General features: G+C 54.2%; 1 protein-coding gene across 1 annotated transcript in view; it reads left to right on the forward strand.

Annotated features, from left to right (window-relative positions):
- Positions 1-740: 740 nt before the first annotated feature.
- Positions 741-17,390, forward strand: part of LOC130381045 (microtubule-associated protein 2-like) — a 37,733-nt gene continuing 21,083 nt past the window's right edge. The window contains exons 1-2 of the mRNA XM_056588466.1: positions 741-816; positions 16,305-16,349. The gene's annotated coding sequence lies outside the window, so the exon portion shown is untranslated. The remainder of the gene's footprint in view (positions 817-16,304; positions 16,350-17,390) is intronic.

Here is a 17,390-nt window from a genome sequence, read left to right on the forward strand (position 1 = left end):
TGGCCACGGAGCAGCAGGTGGCCCCCGGGCCGACGGTAACTTAACAGCGCGTGTCGTAAAAACCGGGTGTTCCCTCGTGCAGCTCGCGCTCATCTGCCGGTTGTCCGGGTGTGTGTGTGTGTGTGTGGGGGGGGGTGTAGAAAGGGCGTTCTACCCCAGCAGATTCTCTCTCTCTCTCTCTCTCTCGTCCACCCCCCCCCCCCCCCCCCCTCTTCTCAGCACTCATCATCAGCAACAGAGAGCCACACCCAGGTGGCGGTGTGTCTCTCCGCTGCGCACCGCTCAGCAGCAGCCAGCGGCGGGCTGCACCGAGCTGCACAATGTACGGAAACGCATGAGGATCATAACCATACACCTGCCTGCGTGTGTGTGTGTGTGTGTGTGGGGGGGGGGGGGGGGGCATTATTGTAGTCTTTATGTGTGCGTGTATGTGTTTGTGCGTGCTGTAAATATTGTAGTCTGTGTGTGTGTTTGTGTGTGTTATAAATATTGTTGTGTGTGTTTATGTGTGCGTGTTGTAAATATTGGTGTGTGTGTGTGTGTGTGTGTGTGTGTGTGTGTGTGTATCGCTGCATGTGTTGGTTGTGCCCAGCAGAACGTATATTTCATATATATCCGTGTTCATTATTATTTGTCTACCGTAGTAGACGCTCCCTCCAGCGTCCTTCCACCGCCACCAATCCCAACCTCGCTGCGCCTCTACATCCGGCGCTACGGTACCGACCCGCGGGGAGGGCGGGGCCAGTAGAGCCTCTGTGTCGCCTCCCGAGCGCCCCTCACACGCGCACGGATACCAGCACGGATCTGCAGCAGCAGGTAGGAGCGGTGCTCACGTTAAACCCCCGGTTGCGTGATGTCTTGGCGCGTTTAGTCACCATGCGTCTCCCGGTTTACTTGCACTGCAAAGTTGTTGAATTATTGTGCGTGTGTGCGTGTGCGTGTCATGGGGACCGGTGTGATCAGTCCCGAGCGGCTCGTGCGCGTGTGTGTCTGTGATGAGCAGTGATGTGGTCGGACCTGCAGACCGCATCACTCCGTATATATTATACAGAAGTCGGTTATTCTTCAGATTGTCTTTATTTTAAACAAACCGTCGCTCAGCAACCTCCTCTGATCATGAATATTTTTATTTTATTTTAATCACATCCTGCGCATGAATACTGTGCTCACTGGTAAAAGACCGTGTGCGTGTGCTCAAGCGCGTGCGTGTGTTCGCGCGCGCGTGTAGCCGGTGTCTTTGTTCAGCTCCAAGCCAGGGAGCGACTCTGCTGAATCGCGCGACGCATAGCGCAGACTCAGACCCCCCAGACCGCCTCAGACCACCCCACGTCCCCCAGACCCCTCCGACCCCCCCAGACTGACCTCCCCAGCCGCCTCTCCATCAGTCAGCTACAGAGCCGCCAGCTCCTCGCCTTTATTTCCCGGGAATGTGTCGTGAATCGATCTCGCTGCGCGCGCAATAGACGCTGCGAGATTCGGCCCTTTCAACGCCAGGTGGGTTGGGCCCGGTTCCGGTGGCGCGTGTTGGGTCTGTGTTTTGGGGGAGTCGTCTTTTTGTCGAAGCAACCTCGTGCGCTGTCACCGCCCCCCCCCCTTCAGGGGAAACTGCGAGTGGATCTTGCAAGTCATTCATTATTCACTCGTTCATTCATCTTCCTGCGCGCGTGCCTCTCCATCCTTTTATGTCCGCGCGCGGTTGTTCACAGCCGCCGGTCACAAACAATCCATCGATATCTCTGTTGAGTGGCTGTTAAGTGTGTGTGTGTGTGTGTGTGTGTGTGTGTGTGTGTGTGTGTGTGTGTGTGTGTGTGTGTGTGTGTGTGTGTGTGTGTGTGTGTGTGTGTGTGTGTGTGTGTGTGTGTGTGTGTGTGTGTGTGTGTGTGAGAGATATCTGTTGCTTACGCCTCTCTGTGTGAGACCATTCAGACACTCGCACCTCACTTCTGAAGAATCAGGGCATATTTCCTCTGATTTGCTCGAGGAAATCACCTGGCCTGTCAATCACCTGGCCTGTCAATCACGGGGGGGAGGGGGTTGCTGGTCGTTTAGTTTATTATTCTTGCTCGTTCTCTATACTTAAGTCCGTTACAGATTTGGTGCATGTTATTAGTTACGCATATGGATGCCCGCACACACACGCACACGCACACGCACACGCACACACACACACATAAAAGTATTTTGAAACGCTACTCGAGGCTAATTGCTACGTGCCTTGCTAGCATTTGTTGCTTCAAGCCGGCAGTGTGTACCCTGCAGGGAGGCTAAACCAGAACATTAGAGTTGATTCTGATTCCGACACACACTGGAGACACACCAGCCAGAGGTGGACACACTACTGGTGTGTTACAGACGCACTACTGGTGTGTTACAGACACACTGCTGGTGTGTTGCTGACACAGTGCCTTGTGTGCACACATCTGTCGACGGATGTTATTGACTTTGACTGTGGCGCTCTCGAAATGCATTGTGGGTCTGTCCGTTTCTGGCGGCTCCGTGGCCTGCGTCAAAAATGTTGACGCAAAAGTTCCTTTCAGGGAGCGACGGATCCGTCGGCCAATCAGTTCCGTTATGCAAATATACGCAAGGACCCTATCCAAGGAATCGCCTTTGTGGTACAACTCGTGAAAACACGTGGCTACGTCAGAAAGCCCCCATCCGTCGACGGACGGCGGTAGTGTGGACGCGATGTTAGAACCGGTTCGGCCTGGTCGTTAAGAAACACTCCTAACACCCCCACATTACGGGTAATATGGAGGAAAAATCTGTTGAACCATCGACCAATCAGGGCTTTGCTGCTCAGTGTCGGAGGCGGAAAATCGGGCGCAACATCGGCTACAAAATCGGGGTATTTGTCACGTAGCGTGACTCAGCATAAACACTGCTGACCTCTTAGCTTAGTGCGACTGTGCTTTTATCTTAGCACTGGGGTTAAGTCCTCCTAGCTTAATGCCATTGTGCCCGTAGCTTAGCTCTAATTGCCTTTTAGCTTTGCTTAGCGCTAGGCTATAATTGTCTTCTTAGCCTAGCTGTAGTTTTCTGTTCGCTTAGCGCCAGGCTACTGTGCTTTTAGCTTAGCGCTAGGCTACTGTGCTCTTAGCTTAGCGCTAGGCTACTGTCCTCTTAGCTTAGCGCTGGCTGGGATCCTCTCAAACAGACCCTGACAGCGCCTGTCACATCGAATCTCACACACACACACACACACACACACACACACACACACACACACACACACACACACACACACACACACACACACACACACACACACACACACACACACACACACACACACACACACACACACACACACACACACACACAAAGTGCCCTCTATGGTGTCCTCAATCGGTTCTGGAACATTCCTGACCCATTGAACATCAATTATCGCATCAATGAAACAACGGTCAAATGTATATGATACATATCATATGTATATTATATAACATAGCCTTCACCATGGTTTTTTATTCACATCATATCATTTGTTTATGTATGCAGTGTATGATATCCGTGTGTGTCACTCATGTGTAGTCTTTGACGTGCGGTTCGTGGGCAGTGTTTTGGGGCGTGGTGGTCTGATCCGCTCTTGTCTCGTCCTATAATCTCCCGGTCGTCCCCTGGAGGAGGGAGGGTGTTTATGATCCAGAGTCAGCTCAGACTCTGCTGTCTAATCCACAGCACGTGACTGATGAACTCGTTAATCAGCTAATTGATTAACCAGCTCCTGATCGTGTTCGCTGTACACCAGACCTGGCGCTGATATCGAGGGCCGGCGGAGGTGCAACTCCGTTGTGCAGGTTGAATGTTGCTTTGGTTGTCATGGCAGCAAGTTTGCCGCGGTAACGGCGTCATCCTAAATCCTTCTAGTCTGGGTCACCGACAGATTTGACGTCCGTGGAGACGGCGTGTGTGTGTGTGTGTGTGTGTGTGTGTGTGTGTGTGTGTGTGTGTGTGTGTGTGTGTGTGTGTGTGTGTGTGTGTGTGTGTGTGTGTGTGTGTGTGTGTGTGTGTGTGTGTGTGTGTGTGTGTAAACTCTCGCAGTAAGGCTTTGCATCACCAGAGAATCTGTTTTGATGCATCTTTCCGAACAGGCTCTGTACTGTCTAACCCCTACCTGCTCCTTAATGACCTGTCTCTGTACTGTCTAACCCCTACCTGCTCCTTAACGACCTGTCTCTGTACTGTCTAACCCCTACCTGCTCCTTAACGACCTGTCTCTGTACTGTCTAACCCCTACCTGCTCCTTAACGACCTGTCTCTGTACTGTCTAACCCCTACCTGCTCCTTAACGACCTGTACTGTCTAACTGTCTAACTGTTAGCGGCTAAGCGGTTGGCTGTGGCTCTGCGGCTGCTGTTAGCATCTGGTGATGAATGATGCTATTGTTGGCTAACACGCCGCGGTCGCAGCGGCGTCTGCTCTGGCAGGTGGTTACCGCGGTAACACTGGGGGGGGGGGGGCTTGGGGGCGTTGTGTTGATCAGGGAGAGGGGGGGGGGGACTTGGCGTGTGATGGCATGAAGAGAGAGGGAGAGAGGGAGAGGGGGAGAGGGGGAGGGAGAGGGGGAGAGGGAGAGAGGGAGAGAGGGAATTGCAACATGTGTGTGCGTTTGAACAGCGTGTGTGTCAGTACAAATGTGTGTGTGTGTGCGTGCAGTGTGCTCCCAGTGTGTGTGGTTACAGTGTGTGTTACAGCTTGGCATGTGTTTGAGCGTATACGGTGCACTCTCAGTGTGTATGTGTGTGTTTGTCAGTAAGCGTGTGTGTGTGTACAGCCTGTTCCCAGTGTGTATGTGTGTGTGTGTACAGTGTGTGTGTGTGCATACAATGTGCTCTCAGTTGTGTGTTTTTGTGTACACAGTATGTGTCTGTGTGCGTGCGTGCGTGCGTGTGTTTGTGGTCATATACAGTGTGTGCGTGTCCCAGTCCAGTCGGACCCGGCCCCCTACAGTCGGCCTCTGTTCCCCCCGGTCCGAGCCCGGGGTCCAGATGGAGGCCTGATGAATGGGGTCCTCAGCTTTTCCCTCTGGCCCCGGGCCCACCGGGGTTCAGAGGGCCCTTCATTCAGAGGGGGACCCCCCCCCCCTCCGGGCCGGACCCCCACACCGGGGGGCGGTCCTATCAGGAGGGGTGGGGGGGGGACCCTGACCCCGGACAGCCAACACCCTAAAACACACCGCCTCCTGTCCCATGAGTGGACCCAGTCCGTCTCCACCTGTCACTCAGGGGGGGCCGCTGCCAAGTGCATTCTGGGAAATGTTGTGGTCCGTCCCACGTCCCGGGGTCATAGAGGATGGAGGAACCAGACGTCCACCATGGGGGGGGTACCACCAAGCGTGTTCTGTTACACCCCCCCGCTCTGTTCTGTTACATCTCCCCCCCCCCCCCCCCCCGGCTAGACAGTATATGAAGCGTTGAGTGTTGCTGTAGAGCCCAAAGGGACGGCTCACTCAAGCCCCCCCCCCCCCCCCCCCCCCTTCGTGCACGAATTTCGTTCCGCATTTTCGGTGCCTTTCGGCCGACGCTCTCGTCCACAGCGATGCGTCCCCCCCCCCCCCCGACGGCGGGGTCGAGGCCCTCAGGGCGACGGCCAAGCTGGTCGGGAGGGGTCAGCGTGAGGCGTCTCGCTCAGGGACACCTCGACCCTCTGCCAGGAGGAGCCGGGGATCGAACCGGCGACCTTCGGGGCGTGCCTCCGTCTGAGAGAGGGGGGCCCACTGCACCTTTACACCCGGGAGCAGCCCCCCGTAGTACTGAGGTGCAGTAGTACTACTCCATCGTAGTACTGAGGTGCAGTAGTACTACTCCATCGTAGTACTGAGGTGCAGTAGTACTACTCCATCGTAGTACTGAGGTGCAGTAGTACTACTCCATCGTAGTACTGAGGTGCAGTAGAGTTGAGTTGAGGATCTTCTCCTACTCACCTGCCACCTTCTTCTTTATTCTGGTTTTCCTCCTCCTCCTCCTCCTCCTCCTCTCCTTCCCTCCCACTGCTCTCCCTCCCCCTCCCCCCTCCCCCCTCCTCCTCATTACCATATCTAAATCCACCTGACCCGGTGTTGCCCCGGCCCTCCTCTAATTGGCCGTTGCCACGGTGATCTTCCAGGGAACAAGGGAAGGGGAGGGGCAGAGGGAGGAGGGGGCGTGGCTTCTGGAAAAACATAACATGACCCTGAGGGATATATAAAGGAGGGGGAGGGGCTTGTGCTCCCTCCTCTCTCTTTTCATTGGCTCCTTAGTGAGCCGGACGATATATACACACATATACACATACACACACATACACACATACGCATACACGCAAACAACGCATACACATACACACATGCATACACATACTGTACACACACACACACACACACACAGAGGGGACCCCCCCCCAGCATTAGCATGCTAATCCCAGGCCATCTGCTGTGGTGGGAGGAGTCTCAGAGGGGGCGGGGTCTGGGGGTGGCCTCCTCTGGGGGCTCATCACTGCTTAGTGTTACCTCCCCAGGAGCCTCACCCCCGTACGCACCCTGTCACACGGACAGAGTGTGAGATCTGTTGAGGGGGGGGGGGGGGGGGCATGAGGGTCCGTCTTCATGAAGGGTTTAAAGCATGGATTACTAACACACTGGGGGGGGGGGGGGGGGAGAGACTTTATATCATTGGCTTCTAAGCTAACCCTGGTTAGCTGCTAAGCTAACCCCGTGGCACGTTGTCTGCCCCCCGTCCCGCCACCTCCCCCCCGTCCCAGGTCAATGGATGTCTCTACAATAGGCCTCTGTGTTTCCATGGTAGCCCCCACTGCCGGGGCAGTGCTTCCGGATATCCCATTAATCATTCCGGGTGCGGGGGTCCGGAGCGCCACTTGACCCCAGACCCCCGGTGACCCCAGTGAGAGCCCCCCAAACCCCCCCCCCCCCATCGCCCCCATCATCCCCGGCGACTCCAGCTGTGATTCACAGGTTAGCTTGCTAGGTAAACATGCTAGGTAAGCATGCCAGGTAGGCAGTGTAGGTTAGCATTCTTGGTAAGCATGCTAGGTAAGCATGCTAGGTAAGCATGCTAGTGCCGCGTTGCGTCTCTGTAGCCGCGACGAACCTCTGGCCGAATCCAAATCGTGTTGTTTAATGGACAGCCATGATTTGGGCGGACTCATCAGAGGATTATCTTAACTAATCCCGAGTGATTTGCTCGGTTTATCCGGCGTTCGTCCAAGAAGAGCTAACGTGTTTATTTAATACTGATCCCTGAACCGTCAACGTTTGGGTTCTGAAGCGCAGAGCGGCTAACGTTTGGACATGCTAACGGATGGACGAGTTAGAGATGAGTGAACACAGGAAGGGGGGAGAGGGGGGAGGCAGAGGGGGAGAGTCTGAGGGGGGAGAGTCTGGGGGAGGGGGGAGAGAGGGGAGGCAGAGGGGGGGGGAGTCTGAGGGGGGAGTGTCTGGGGGAGGGTCAGAGGGGGGAGAGGGGGGAGGCAGAGGGGGGGAGAGTCTGAGGGGGGAGACAGGGTCAGAGGGGGGAGAGTCTGAGGGGGGAGACTGTCTGAGGGGGGGAGACAGAGTCAGAGGGGGGAGACAGTTTGAGCCGGGGAGACAGAGTCAGAGGGGGGAGACAGAGTCTGAGGGGGGAGACAGAGTCTGAGGGGGGAGACAGAGTCTGAGGGGGGAGACAGAGTCAGAGGGGGGAGACAGAGTCAGAGGGGGGAGACAGAGTCTGAGGGGGGAGACGGTTTGAGCCGGGGAGACAGAGTCAGAGGGGGGAGACGGTCTGAGGGGGGGAGACAGAGTCTGAGGGGGGAGACAGAGTCTGAGGGGGGAGACAGATTGTAGGTTTTATTTCCCCATTATGGAGGTACAGTATAACATGACAGGTTTGTATTATTACTTTAATAAGTTCAGCACTAGAGGCTCAACCTTGAATACAGTGCAGTGATTTGGACTTCAGGTTCAGTGCTTGAGAGTATTGTAATAAAGTGTGTGTAAAGTGTGTGTGTGTGTGTGTGTGGGTGTAGCGTATAGTGGTGTGTGTGTGGTATAGATGATATGTCTGTTACAGTGTGTGTGTGTGTGTGTGTGTGTGTGTGTATGGATAGTGTGTGTGTGTAAGGATGGTATGTATGTTCTTCCTGACAGGCGTGAGAACCATCCATGATGGGATCCTTATGGAGGAGAGGCTTATCACACACACACACGCACACACGCACGCGCACACACACACACACACGCACGCACGCACGCACGCACGCACGCACGCACGCACGCACGCACGCATGCGCACGCGTGTTAAACCGACCCGCTTACATACCATAACACAATAACATACCGCGCACACACACGATCCATGTGCACCATGTTTGTGTGTGTGGTATGTTTTGTATTATGGTGTGTCAGCGGTCAGTCTAACGTGTGTGTGTAGGAGTGTGTGTTTGTGTGTGTGTGGAGTTTGTTGTGTTGTTACAGCCTCCTTCTCCATCTTCATTTAAACCGTTGCCTGAGGGATGGCCGTAGTCACGGAAACGATGCCATGAACACAGAGCTCAGTGAGAACCGGTCTCTCTCTCTCTCTCTCTGTCTCTGTCTCTCTCTGTCTCTGTCTCTGTCTCTGTCTCTCTCTCTGTCTCTGTCTCTCTGTCTCTCTCTCTCTCTCTCTCTCTCTGTCTCTGTCTCTGTCTCTGTCTCTGTCTCTCTCTCTCTCTCTCTCTCTCTCTCTCTGTCTCTGTCTCTGTCTCTGTCTCTGTCTCTGTCTCTCTCTCTCTCTCTCTCTCTCTCTCTCTCTCTCTCTCTCTCTCTGTCTCTGTCTCTGTCTCTGTCTCTGTCTCTGTCTCTCTCTCTCTCTCTCTCTGTCTCTGTCTCTGTCTCTCTCTCTGTCTCTGTCTCTGTCTCTGTCTCTGTCTCTGTCTCTCTCTGTCTCTCTCTCTGTCTCTGTCTCTCTGTCTCTGTCTCTGTCTCTGTCTCTGTCTCTGTCTCTCTCTCTCTCTCTCTCTCTGTCTCTGTCTCTGTCTCTCTCTCTGTCTCTGTCTCTGTCTCTCTCTCTGTCTCTGTCTCTCTGTCTCTCTCTCTTTCCTGTGTTGTCAGAGGAGTGGAGCTGTGTCCTGCTTTAAATGCAGGACATGTGACCGGTCGATCAGGATGTGGTGTGTGTTGGTGTGTGTGTGTGTGTGTACGTGCACACGTGTGTTGTGTATTTATAGATGTATGTTGTGTTAGTAAATAGAGTTTCTGTGTGTGGGTGTGTGTTTGTGTAACGGTTTATGCATAGATGTGGGTTGCGGTTGTGCAGGCTTGTGTGTTTATGTGTGTGTCTGCGTGTTTATGAGGAGCTCTGTCAGAACTGAGAGGGAGAGAGAGAGAGGGTGAGAGAGAGAGATGCCTCCTCCACCCTTTCTGTTGATGTTTTCCAGAAGCTTCCGCCTAAAGGTCAAGTGTCAATTGTGGGTTTGAGATTGTGAGTGGGGAGCACTGGTGAGGTATGGGTGGTGTAGTGAGGTATGGGTGGTGTAGTGAAGTCAGCACTAGTGAGGTATGGGTGGGGCAGTGGGGTATGGGTGGTGTATAAGTTGCCGAGAACACCGGAGGAGATTTGAGTCGGTGGCCGTCGTGGTGGAGCCCTGAGATACATGGTAAGATCTGAACACGAGGCATGTGACGTAGCAGCAGGTTAAAACACCGTCAGGAGCGTTCAGCAGCAGTCAGACGCTCCCCCCCCCCCCCCTCACACCTCAGACCCTGCAGTACCGGCGACGGCCACCGGGGGCAGCGCTGCGGTGGACAGAGACCCGAGGGGCCGAGTGGCGAGGGCTGGGGGGGGGGGGGGGCTAATGTGCTCCAGACGGCCTCTGGTCCCGGAGCCCCGGAGCGGGAAGCGTCTCGGCCGGGCCAAGACCATCAGTGTTGGCTGGGACACGCTTGTTGTGTTGCCCCGGGGGGTTAGCCTAGCGCTCACTACGAATGCTAAGGTGGTGGAGGGTGGTGCTCAAAGGAGAGGTGGAGGGGGGGGGGGTCGACGTCTGAGGCGACGGAGCGGTCGGGTGAGGCAGCTTGCTGTTGGTTTGCGTCTGGGCGGCGTGGGGGGGGGGGCACCCTGACCCCTACCTGCTCCTCAATGACAGGCGGGTCGCGTGGAGGTCAGCGGCTGAGTGGTCCCTCGGGGTCACTCTGGCTCTCAGACGAGAGGAGCTCCTGTTGGTCGGAGCTAAACATAAAGTCGCTCTTTTTCCGGAATGCTCTGCGTTCCGGAATCGTCACACATTCCAATAACTTTTCTTCTTTGTCAGTGTCGCCGTGCCTAGGTGTGTGTGTGTGTGTGTGTGTGTGTGTGTGTGTGTGTGTGTGTGTGTGTGTGTGTGTGTGTGTGTGTGTGTGTGTGTGTGTGTGTGTGCGTGTCAGAACATGGTAGCGAGGACTGATGGAGGCTCTTCAAAGTTACCCTGTGGACCACACCCTGTGGTTCAGCTGAAACCACACACACACACACACACACACACACATCCTCACCCAAGTGAGGGTGCACACACATAACCACACACACATTCAAACACACAAACAGGGTTGGAAACATAATATATACAATATCCACAATGTATTCCCAAGCATTAACTCACATATCGTGTGTGTGTTTAAGCTTGTGTGTGTGTGTGTGTGTGTGTGTGTGTGTCTGTCTGTGTGTGTGAACCCAGCATTCAAACTCTGCTCTAACACCCAGTCTGTCCCCCACATGTCACACAACTCACACACATGCACACACACACACACTCTTAAACACATGCACACACACACACACACCTTCTCTCTCTCACCACACACACACTCCCGCACTTCATGCACACTCTCCCTTGAACACATGCAGCACATACTCTCACACTTACAGCTCACACACATTCAGTCTCTCTCTCTCTCTCTCTCTCTCTCTCTCTCTCTCTCTCTCTCTCTCTCTCTCTCTCTCTCTCTCTCTCTCTCTCTCTCTCTCTCTCTCTCTCTCTCTCTCTCTCTCTCTCTCTCTCTCTCTCTCTCTCTCTCTCGCCCTGACAGACACCATGCACACATCTTCAAACATTCTGTCCAACTCTCTCTCTCTGACAAAGACACACACCACACACACACACACACACACACACACACACATACACACACACACACACACACACATGCTCACTTCCTCAGTGTCTCCCAGGCTTTTCAGAAGAATATTTTACACTCAAGGCATTTCCTGTCTTCTTTCTCCATCAGGACACACACACACACACACACACACACACACACACACACACACACATTGCAGCTTAAGAACGTGTGTGTATGATTTTTTTTTCTGTTGTTTATTGTGTGTGTGTGTGCGTGTGTTTGTGTGTGAGAGAAGGGAAGAAAGCAGACCCCATGGAGAGGGGTGGGGATGGGGGGGGTTGAGGGGGGAGGCGATGGGAGGGCAGGGGGGGGGGGGGGGGGGGTCGGGGGGGTTCCCAGTTGTTCCCTGGTCTCTCTCCCAGTTACATAAGCTCTCCTCCGTCACATTCCTCTGGCGTTCCCCCAGAGACTCTCCGAGGTCCCCTTCCCCCATTTCCCCATTTCGGGGGTGGGGGGGGGGGGGTGGGGGGGTGTGAACCGCGGCCAGGAGGCGGTCCTCATTAGCGGCCGTCCCGGGGGGCGGCGTTACGAGTGCGGTAAATCGGCGTCATTGTTCCCCTGCCCCCCTTCCCCCCCACCCCCCCCGTGTCTCTGAACCACACGACCTTTGACCCCACCCCCAGGGGTCAGGTCTTTGAGGTGAAAGCGGAAGCACCCGGGAGGCAGGTTGGGAGGGGGGGGGGTTATGGTTCCTTTGAGGGACGTTCCGGAACAGGTGAGGGACTGGGAGAGGGTTCAGAGGCAGCAGGTCGGAATCTCAGTTTCATCCGTCGAAGCTCACTTCCTGTTTGTGTCTGGGCTGTCAGAGGTCGGTGTCTGGCCTCGGGTCGGTCTCTGGCCTCGGGTCGGTCTCTGGCCTCGGGTCGGTCTCTGGCCTCGGGTTGAGTGTGGCCTCCGGTCGGTCTCTGGCCTCGGGTTGAGTGTGGCCTCCGGTCGGTCTATGGCCTCGGGTTTGAGTGTGGCCTCGGGTTGGAGTGTGGCCTCGGGTTGGAGTCTGGCCTCGGGTTGGAGTGTGGCCTCGGGTTGAGTGGCTGGCCTCGGGTTGGAGTGTGGCCTCGGGTTGAGTGGCTAGGCTCAGGTTAGCATGTCCGCCACACACACACACACACACACACACACACACACACACACACACACACACACACACACACACACACACACACACACACACACACACACACACACACAGACACAGACCCTGTCTTACCATCACATCCTGAGGGTCAACAACCAGGGGGTGTGTGTGTGTGTGTGTGTGAGCCAAGAGCAGAGCTCTTGGCTCTGCTCTATGATGGAGGACCTGACGGCTCCATCAGGGGAATCAAAACTCAAAACAACTTTAGGAGGACGACTAAAAGCGTTGCTCATTTGGTCTCGGCTCGTTGGTAATCCTCCATCTTTACGCCAAAGAGCCCGGACCATCAGGGAGGCCGCAGTGCATCATGGGTAACGAGCAGTAGGCGCCGACGGCTGGTTGATCCGCTCGTTTGCGTAGCGGTCAGATTAGTGTCGTCTCTGGCGGCGGGCACCGGGCCGACGGGCCGCGACCCAACCCCGGCCCACGGGAAGTCAGCGGCCAGCTGATGGGATGACCGCACGCGGGCGCCATGGCAACCCAGAGATTGACCTACCCCCAGGGCTCCGGTTGTCATGGCGCCGAGCCACAAACGCCGTCGACTCACCAACGGAATCGTATTAACGAAAACTGGTGACGAATAATCAGCGAAACAAGAAAACTTTCTGATTATATCCAAATCCCTCGGCTCGCTCTGGAGTGTAGAGCGTGATCACGTGATCAGATTATCTTGTTTTGTCTCTGAATGTTTATCTTTGTTAAAGTGACGCAACAGAGAGAGAGTGCACACACACACACACACACGCACACGCACACGCACACAGATACACACACTCCTATGTCTAGAGATCAGACATGGTCTTTGTCTCCCCCAGCTATAGCAGACCAAATATCCTCCATTTCCAGACACGTGTGTGTTAGTGTGTGTGTGTGTGTCTCTCAACATCTATCAATGTGTCACATTGACTCTTGTCAACGTCACTTAGTGTCTCTCGCTCTCGCTCTCTCTCTCTCTCGCTCTCTCTCTCTCTCTCTCTCTCTCTCTCTCTCTCTCTCTCTCTCTCTCTCTCTCTCTCTCTCTCCTCTCTCTCTCTCTCTCTCTCTCTCTCTCTCTCTCTCTCTCTCTCTCTCTCTCTCTCTCTCTCTCTCTCTCTCTCTCTGCAGCAGCAGCTGTCTCGCCCGCCCGCTCCTCCCTCTGTAAGCCAGGTAAGACCTCTGTCTGTCTGCAGCCTCCAGTACCTTTAATTACACGTATCGCTCGCTCTGAAACCTCTCTCCCTCCATTCGCTCTCATTGCCTTTATTTTCCATCTCTCCCGCTCTTTCTCTCTCTCTCTCCGTCCCTCTCTCCTCGCTCTCTCTCTCTCTCTGTCTCTGTCTCTCTCTCTGTCTCTCTCTCTCTCTCTCTGTCTCTGTCTCTGTCTCTGTCTGTCTCTCTCTGTCTCTGTCTCTCTCTCTCTCTCTCTCTCTCTCTCTCTCTGTCTATGTCTCCCCCTCTCTCTCTCTCTCTCTCTCTCTCTCTCTCTCTCTCTCTCTCTCTCTCTCTCTCTCTCTCTCTCTCCCTCTCCTCCCCCTGTCTCTCTCTCTCTCTCTCGCTCTCTTTCCCCCTCAAAGTATTGAACTGCTGGGACCTGACAGTTGGTCTGTTTCCGTAGAAACATGAAAAGATTCCCATGAAGATGTTGATGATGACGATGTTTGATGTGTGTAATGTTTAGTGTGTGTGTCTGTGTGGTCCATTTATTTTTGGAGGCTAAAGGGACACACAGACACACACACACACACACACACACACACACACACACACACACACACACACACACACACACACACCCTGGTTGTTGACCCTCAGGATGTGATGGTAAGACAGGGTCTGTGTCTGTGTGTGTGTGTGTGTGTGTGAGGGGTTGGGGGCGTTGGGGGCGTTGTACCCCTATTCACTGAGCTGCCCTTCTCTTGGGGGTCACAGGCGGGCCCCTGGGCCCGGGCCACGGCCCCCAGGTCCTCTGGGGCCCACAGACTAGTCCTCAGCACCCGTCGAGATCACAGACACGTGTTCAAATACACAACAACAATAACAGTATCCCATCACCAGAACACAACATGGCCGCTGTGCTGATAACGAGAGTAACGAGGTTTAGAACGTGCTTTAACGAGGTTTACAACGTGCTTTTATAAGCAGCTGACGCTCAAAGCGCTTTACAATAACGCCTCACATTCACTCGCTCACACACCGACGGCGGCGCCAGCCACCGTGTGACGGAGAACCTTCCTCCAGCTCAGAGGATCAGCCTCCTGTAGACCCTGGGCCCCTCAGACCTCCATGAGGGCCTCCTGGAGGTCTGAGGGCCCCCCAAGACGGGGCCTTGTGGCCCCCAGGGGAGGAGGCATCTGGCCTGGGTGTGAGGAGCGGGGGTGGCGGCGTCATTGCCTGGGACTGACAGCCCAGATGGCTCCCCCGGCTGGAGGGCTGCGTGGGGGGGAGGGGGGTGTGTGTGTGTGGTGGGGGGGGGGGGGTTGGGTATTCCGCCCTTCCGGCGGAATACCTTCGGAGACGCGCCCATCTCCCAGAACGTGGCCGGGTCTGGCGTTGCATGTCGCCGCTCGCTCTCACATGGTGTGATTGAGGAGTTCGACCGCGCGGCCGAGGTAACCGTGAGCGCTAGCTAGCTCCCCCACCTGGCCCAGCTGCATGCTAGGGCAGGTGGAGGAGCCCGCCCCCTGGGCATAGAACAGTACCCCCCCCCCCCCCCCCCCCGGTAACCTGAAGGTTGCTAGTTCGATCCCCGGCTCCTCCCAGCGGAGTGTCGAGGTGTCTCTGAGCGAGACGCCTCACCCTGACTGCTCCTGACCAGCTTGGCTGTCGCCCTGCGGGGCTGTCGCCCTGCGGGGCTGTCGCCCTGCGGGGCTGTCGCCCTGCGGGGCTGACTCCGCCGTCGGCGGGTGAATGAGTGCGTGACTGGGTGAACGTGAGGCGGTGTTGTAAAGCGCTTTGAGTGGACCGCTGGTTAGAACGGCGCTGTATAAGTGCAGTCCATTTAGCCTTTGAGCGCGTGTATCCGATTGTTTTTCATGCCTTTTCACGCCTTTCAGTGCATTTCGACACTTGCATCATTTATTTTGTCTGCACCTGTTCGATGATGGACATGTTGAAAGTTCAGTAAAGACATCTGGCTCTGTTGAAAGATAGCGTTGAGAACAAGCCCTGTCTAGCTATCTAGCGTTGCTACAGCTTTCCGTTCTAATTTACCTCTTCAATTATTAATCCATATACACAATGTCGTTTTCGGAGTCTGTGTGACGATTGAAACAAGACTATGTATTCATTTGCGTGTCTTCGTTACCCTAAACCGTTGTTATGTGCTCCTCCCTCACAACAGCTGAGATGTTTTTCCGATGTCGTTACAGAGCCAAACCTTTTATCCGATGATATCGTAGAATGTTTCATCTCCCGCGTCTTAGAATGCTTTCAATGTGTTATCACATGGCTGGCTATTGAGCTAGCACAGCTGGCTAATGGGCTAACACATAGCTGGCTATTGAGCTAGCACAGCTGGCTAATGGGCTAACACATAGCTGGCTATTGAGCTAGCACAGCTGGCTAATGTGTTTTGTCACCTTTTTTAATTTTCCCACAGTCTGTTTGAATCCTGAAGGATGTAATCCCAGCCTCTCGGTGTTGATGCTGCTGTTTCATTTGGACGAACGTCAAATTAATGAAACAAGATCCATTCTGATCCTAGTGGAGCTTAGCTCACTCCTCTCCTTTCTCTCACCCCCTAGTCTTTCAATTAGAAACAAAAGCTTTATTGGCACTGGTAATAAATGTTATTATTCTCTCCCTCCTTCCCCCCTCTCTCTCTGTCTCGGTCTCTGTCTCTGTCTCTGTCTTTCTCTCTCTCTCTCTCTCTCTCTCTCTCTCTCTGTCTCTGTCTCTGTCTCTCTCTGTCTCTGTCTCTGTCTCTGTCTCTGTCTCTGTCTCTCTCTCTCGCTCTCTCCTTCTCCCCCTCTCTCTCTCTCTCTCTCTCTCTCTCTCTCTCTCTCTCTCTCTCTCTCTCTCTCTCTCTCTCTCTCTCTCTCTCTCTCTCTCTCTCTCTCTCTCTCTCTCTCTCCTCAGCTCGCCACAGAAGAAGCACACCTATCTTCCTCCTGTCCTCATCAGGTGAGAACGCACCTCCGTATCACTAACCATAATCCTTTATTCACTACAAACAGGGGAAGGACTCTGTGCGACAGGGTGCAGAATGAGACAGTGTTTGTCGTGTATAACTCGATGAAACATCTGCTTTAATAGATTGTGGTTTTCTTGTGACGTCTGTGTTCACTCACACACACACACACACACACACACACACACACACACACACACACACACACACACACACACACACACACACACACACACACACACACACACACACACACACACACACACACACACACACACACACACCCACACACAGTAATTAGCCAGGGTTTGGATAAAGACTTAAGTCTTAATAACTTAACCGTCTATGTTTAGAACCATGTCGTGCCTTGGAAGGGAGTTATTACCAGCTGTTTGTGTGTTTGTGTGTGTGTGTGTGTGTTGTCCTTTATTCTTGGCTATCAAATCTTTACGAGTGTAAGGGTGTGTGTCAATAGAAAAGTTTATGTTTGTGTGCGCATGAAGCGTACAATCGCACAGTTGTATCAGGATATATGCACGCATACACATATCGTTGTGTGTTTGTGCGTTTCTTGTGCCTGTATGTGTGTGTGGGTGTTAATGGTTGGTTTTGTGCGCTGGCATGTTGTAATCTGTGTGTTATCCGCCCCTCTAGTGAGACAGAAGAGGGGGGGGGGGTTGTGTCAGAGTGAGGGGGGGGGGGGGGGTTTGGTGAAAGAGTGAACGTGTGAACATCAGAGTGAACGTCTGTCCTCACTTCCAGCCCCTCACTTTTCTCTGTAAACAAGCGGGCTGATGCCCGTCCAACAGAACACGCTCCTAAAATCTCCCATGACCGCCAATCCAATCCTCGTCCAATCACTGTGCCCCTACGCCTTGGCCCGCCCTAATATCTGGTCCCCCATTTCGTTGTCAGTGAACACTCTGAGACGTTTTATAAAGAGCCTCCAAGAAGTTTTAACGAGCAGAACGGATTGAAGTGTTCTCTGAATGGAGGTCTGTGTGCACGCTCGTAAACAACCCCCCCCCCCCCCC

This window comes from Gadus chalcogrammus, chromosome 4, assembly GCF_026213295.1.
Source record: "Gadus chalcogrammus isolate NIFS_2021 chromosome 4, NIFS_Gcha_1.0, whole genome shotgun sequence".
Lineage (NCBI taxonomy): Eukaryota > Metazoa > Chordata > Actinopteri > Gadiformes > Gadidae > Gadus > Gadus chalcogrammus.